General features: G+C 35.8%; 1 long non-coding RNA gene across 1 annotated transcript in view; it reads left to right on the top strand.

Moving 5' to 3' along the window:
* Positions 1 to 1,565: 1,565 nt before the first annotated feature.
* LOC127494009 (uncharacterized) overlaps positions 1,566 to 6,000 on the top strand; it is a 57,870-nt gene continuing 53,435 nt past the window's right edge. The window contains exon 1 of the long non-coding RNA XR_007924776.3: positions 1,566 to 1,701. This is a non-coding gene — a long non-coding RNA (uncharacterized LOC127494009). The remainder of the gene's footprint in view (positions 1,702 to 6,000) is intronic.

Here is a 6,000-nt window from a genome sequence, read left to right as displayed (position 1 = left end):
TTAAATTCAAAATAAACTTTTAAAGGATTATATAAACTTCCAAATTATTTCCCTCTGTGTGAGCCTTGCAAAAACTTTCCAATTTTCCCATGAGCTCACTGCTGTTAATATATCTATAAATTATTATTCTAACTAGATTAGTTGTTTATGCAGTGGTATAACAGTTTCCTTTTAAGGAAAATATAAGAATTATATATACCTGCTAACAAATTAGTAAGATTTTGAATGTTGTAAGCATTCATCAAACCCTCAATGATCACTCAAGAATTCCATCAAATAGTAATCTAATATACACCTCAATAAAATGACTCTTGTCAGGAGCAATAAATTAGGTCATTGTTTACAACTGCTGTCAAATTGTTTCCATTTCTTTTAGCCACTTTATCATCAGAAACAACTTGTTAAAACATTTCAGTACCTGCTTACATAACAAACACTTTTTTATCTGTAGATTCCTAAGTTGTTTAAACTGCTGTGTCTGCTTCATGCCTTTAGATAATGCAACTATAACCATTGGTTTACATCTTAAAACAATAAATGTTACTGTTTTTGAAACAATAATGTTTATTCTAAAAATGATGTTTATATTTCTCAGACTTTTGTGCATGTTTCACATTTAAATATTAAATTTCTGAAAGTATATTAAGCTAAATACATCGATTACATGGAGAAATTTAGAGAAAGAACATGCAAAGTAGGAAGAGGCACTAACTTGAACTTGGGAAAGGTGCATTATGTGAATTTACAACTGTTCTTCAGGAAGGAAATAAGATCTTGACCGAGAATCCTATAAAGATGGAAGAAGAAAGTGCTTAAACTGAAAGTTTCAGGCAGGTTATTCACATAGCTTGAGCAACACTCTTGAGTTTAGTGAATATTTATAAAAACAGGTAATGAGAAATGAAGCTAGAAATGGATAATCTCTTTCTATTTGCTATTCAGCTTTTGTAATGTATATCATTCAGGTAGGAGAGTATATAATTGCTCAAATTACTAAACATCAAACTACAATGAATGAATATTATGCATTTTATTTATCTTAATTATGAACTTTATATCTATTTCTACTAATTAAATTAGAGAGTTCACACTAGTATCTGTATTACTCTTCATACATACCTTCACCAACCATGATGTTGGTCACATAGTAACCTTCAACAAATACATGTTGTATTAACTAATGAGCAGTACAAAACTATCAATCTTGAATCAATTGCACATCAATCAATGGCATGCATATTTTCAATAGTACTGATAGACTAATAATAGGTATTTCAAATTGGACGTGTCCAAACCAATTTTTTGTTGTCGTTGTTGGGCCAAAGTATTATTTTGTTGCTCTTCCCATTCCAATTATCCACAGCTTTATCCTTCTTCAAGCTCTAACTTCAATACACATATTTCTGGATCAAATCCCTTCACACCATTGTCACCACAACAAATTTGGTCCCCGTCTTCATCATCTGTCACTTAGTTTATTGCCACAGCTTCTTGGCTGGCCTTTGCTAACTCACTGTATCACCTACTCGGATTAGAAACTTAGTGGAGCTCAAAAAATCTCCAGTCAAATAGATAACAGCTTTCCTGTCTTCTGAGCTTCTGTTGCCTGCACAAGTCTTCAGTGCAGCTGGTGACTTTCTGGTGCGCTAGAAGAATGAATGATAAGTCAAGTATCTGCTAAGCAAGGGAGAAAGGAAAGGGGTAGGATTTTTTGTAATTCAATGTATTTCAATGTGATTAAACTGTGATTAAACTACAATGAAAAATTGTACTCTGTTAACTTGGATATCCTTTCTCTTTCTGCTCAATCTGCCTCCTACCACTCTTCCTTTTCCACTCTGCTAGAATCATGCTGGATTGTGCATCATTGCTTAACGATGCCAAGCTGATTTGCAATACAAGTCTTGGAACTTACTGTTTCCTTCAGCCTGAAGACATTCTTCTTGTAATTATTTACCTGGCTCATTCTCTCATTTCTCATAGGAATTGATTTCCATATTGCATTCTTAGGGAGATCTTCCCTATTTGTTTCACCTCTTTCTAGCATTCTTTGTCATTCTTTATGGTTTTCTTTATTTTTATTTTTTGTACAGCACTTCTTCCTTGTAGCATAATATCGAAATAAAAATATGAGATGGAGATAAAGATAGTTCGCGTTTTAATGTTTGTCTCACCTGACAGAAAGAAAACTACATGAGGATAGGAATTTTTGTTGATAATGTTCACGACTACTCACAGAACAGAAAAACACTGACATATAAGTACTCAATAATTGTCTATAAGATGAATGAATGAACGAATGAATGTCACGACAGTGTAATTGTTGTCACACATTCCATATTCCATTATTACATGCTTGTGAAAGGTAGGGATGACTTTTGTTTTACCAAAAAAAAAAAAAAAAACAAAGCTTCAGCAAGATCAATACCACTCCAAGGGATGCACTCTTGTACAACAGACTGCCCAACAAATCTTTTTTTTTTTTTTTTCCTCTCCTCCTTCCTAACTGCTCTTTGCTTCTCCTCCTTCCTACCCTTTCATCTAATGAAATTCCTGGTTGAATTCTTTCCAATGCAAGGGTCACAAAATTAATCAAACATCTTTTTCCAAATAACAGATGCCATCTACTCCTGGAACTTCATTGCATGCCTGTGCAATTGTTTCCCTGTACAGATTACTTAAATGTTTACCGTGAATTATCAAAAAACATCTTCTTTATGAAAAATTTTTACTTTTAAATATGTCAGAATTTCTAGCCTATAAAAGTACTGTGTGTTTTTTGTTTGTTGTTGTTGAGGTTTGCTTTGTTTTGTTCCTTTTTTTTTTTTTTTGAAGGTGAAAGAAAAAAACACAATGTGCAGGGTCCATTGCTGTGTCACAGTAGGTTAACCACTTCCTGCGATGCTGACATCCAATATGGGCACTGGTTTGAGTCCCGGATGCTCCACTTCTGATCTAGTTCTCTGCTAATAAATTTGAGAAACCAGGAGAATATGGCAAAGTGCTTGGGACCTTGCACTCATTGGGATGCCACAATGAAACTCCTGGCTCTGAAAGTTTGCCCAGAGCCGGCTGATGTGCCCATTTGGGGACTGAACAAGTAGATAGAAGATCTTTCTCTCTCTCTCACTCTCTCTCTGTCTCTCTTTCAAATAAATAAATAAATCATTATGGACAGTCAAAAAATCTTATTTGTTAGCTAAGTAATTTCTGTCACACACAGTTTCCATGTTTTGTCTAATTATAGCAATAAGTAAATAAATATGAAAAGAGTCAGTTAAATATATATTTATTATTTTTTAAGAAATAATAGACAAAATTGTGTATATTTATGGGCTATTGGGTGATATTTTCTTTCCTACGTGTGTATATTGTATAATATCCAGTAAAGGTAAATATATTATTCATTCAATCATTTACTATTTCCTTATAATGAAAGCATCCAAAATATTTTCTAGGATATTTTGTACATTATCATTATCTATAGTTATACTACTGTGCAATAGAGCCCCAGAACTTCTTATTCATATCTAGATATATTCTTATACCTGTCAATCAACTTTCTTCCAATACTCCCTCCTCCCTTTCCTCCCCAGCCTTGGTAACCAGCATCACAATTTTTTAACTTATGAGATCATTCACTTTTGTAGACTCCACATAAGGAGTGAGAGCATGTGATATTTATCTTTCAGTTCTTTGCTTATATCACTTAACATATTTACCTCCAGCTCCATCCATGCTGTTTACAATGGCAAGATTTCTCCTCTCTTATTGACTCAGTAATGTTTTGGTGTGTATATGTACCACATTGTCTTTGCTTACTCATCAGTGAATGGACCCACAGGTTGTCTCTATTCCCTGACTATAGTGAATAATGCTGCAATAATCATAGGAGTACAGATAGATCTTGTACAAATGGATTTCATTTTCCTTGAGATACCCACACGGGAGGCAGATTGCTGGATCACACAGGAGTTCTATTTTTAGAACCTACATACTGTTTTCATAATGGCTGTAGTGATTTAAATCACCATGAACAATCATGCAAGTGGTCCCTTTTCTACACAACCTCACCAGTACTTGTTATCTTTTGCTTTTTTATTAATAAAAAATTTTACTGAAATAATGGCCGGCGCCGCGGCTCACTAGGCTAATCCTCCGCCTAGCGGCGCCGGCACACCGGGTTCTAGTCCCGGTCGGGGCGCCGGATTCTGTCCCGGTTGCCCCTCTTCCAGGCCAGCTCTCTGCTGTGGCCCGAGAGTGCAGTGGAGGATGGCCCAGGTGCTTGGGCCCTGCACCCCATGGGAGACCAGGAAAAGCACCTGGCTCCTGGCTCCTGCCATCGGATCAGCGCGGTGCGCCGGTCGCATCGCGCTGGCCGCGGCGGCCATTGGAGGGTGAACCAACGGCAAAGGAAGACCTTTCTCTTTGTCTCTCTCTCTCTCACTGTCCACTCTGCCTGTCAAAAAATAAAAATAAAAAAAAATTTTTACTGAAATAAGGTTATACCTCATTAAGGTTTATATTTGTATTTCCCTGATGATTAGATACATTGAGTGGTTTTTCATATTCTTATTTCTTCTTGTATGTTTTACCTTAATAAAAATGACTGCTTACATCTGCTGCCTTTTTTTTAAAAAAAGATTTATTTATGTACTTGAGAAGCAGAGTTACAGACTGAGAGAGGGAGAGACAGAGAGACAGGTCTTCCATCTGCTGGGTCATGCTCCAAATGACCAGGCAGGCCAGTGGAAGCCAGGAGCCTGGAGCTTATTCTGGGTCTCCCAAGCAGGTGCAGGGACCCAAGCACTTGGGCCATCTTTCAATACTTTCCCAGGCCATCAGCAGGTAGCTAGACAGGAAGTGGAGCAGCTGGGACTCAAACCAGTGCCCATATAGGACACTGGTGCTGCAGGAGGATGCTTAACCCACCCTACCACACCACTAGTTCATTTTTAATTGGATTTTTCTTTCTTCATTCTTTTAATCTGGTTTTGGTCTGAGTTCCTGTACTATTCTAGATATTAACACCTTGACAGATCCATATCTTACAAATAAATTCCCCATTCTGCAAGTTGTCTCTTAACTCTGTTGATTATTCCACTTGATATTCAAAAGCTTGCTAGTTTGGTGAAATCCCATGCATCTATGTTTGCTTTTATTTACCATATTTTTGGGATCTGATTTAGAAAATGGTTGTACATTCCAATGTCCTGAAGTGTTTTCCCTACGTTTTCTCCTAGTAGTGTCAAAGTTCCACGTCTCCCATTTTGAGTTGATTTTTATGCATAATGAACTATAGGGATATAGTTTCATTCTTCTGGATATAGATATCCAGTTGTCCCAGCACCATTCATTAAAAAAAATATTTTTTCCAGTTCATGATCTTAGCACATTTGTCAAAGATAAGTTGACTGTAGATTTGTGGTTTTACTTTTAGAGTCTCACTTCTGTTCCTTTCAACTATAGATCTGCCCTTTATGCTAATACTATACTGTCTTAATTACTGGAGCTTTGCAATATATTATATAGTTCTGCTGTATAATTTCTCCGGTTTTGTTATTTTTGTTTAAGATTGCTTTTGTAACTCATCCAAGTTTTTGTAGTTTGTTCCATCCAAGTGTTTGTAGTTTTTTTTTTTTTTTTTTTTTTTTTTTTTTTTTTTTTTTTTAGTTTTGTGAAAAGTGGCATTGGAATTTCAGTAGCCATTGTGTTGAATCTGTACAGTGCTTTGAGTAGTATGCCTTTCTGAATGATATTGATCCTTTCACTCAATGAACATGGATGTGTCTTTACATTCCTTTATGTCATCTTCAGTTTCTTTCATGGTTTATAGTGCTTATTATAGAGGTCTTTTCACCTCTTTGGTTAAATTTACTTCTAGGTATTTTATTTTTGTACCTTTTTTTTTAAACTTTTATTTAATGAATATAAATTTCCAAAGTACAGCTTATGGATTACAATGGCTTCCCCCCATAACCTCCCTCCCACTCGCAACCC

The sequence above is a fragment of the Oryctolagus cuniculus genome, chromosome 4, assembly GCF_051225735.1.
Source record: "Oryctolagus cuniculus isolate XC-2025 breed Fujian yellow rabbit chromosome 4, ASM5122573v1, whole genome shotgun sequence".
NCBI lineage: Eukaryota > Metazoa > Chordata > Mammalia > Lagomorpha > Leporidae > Oryctolagus > Oryctolagus cuniculus.
This window is presented reverse-complemented; position numbering and strand designations above follow the sequence as displayed.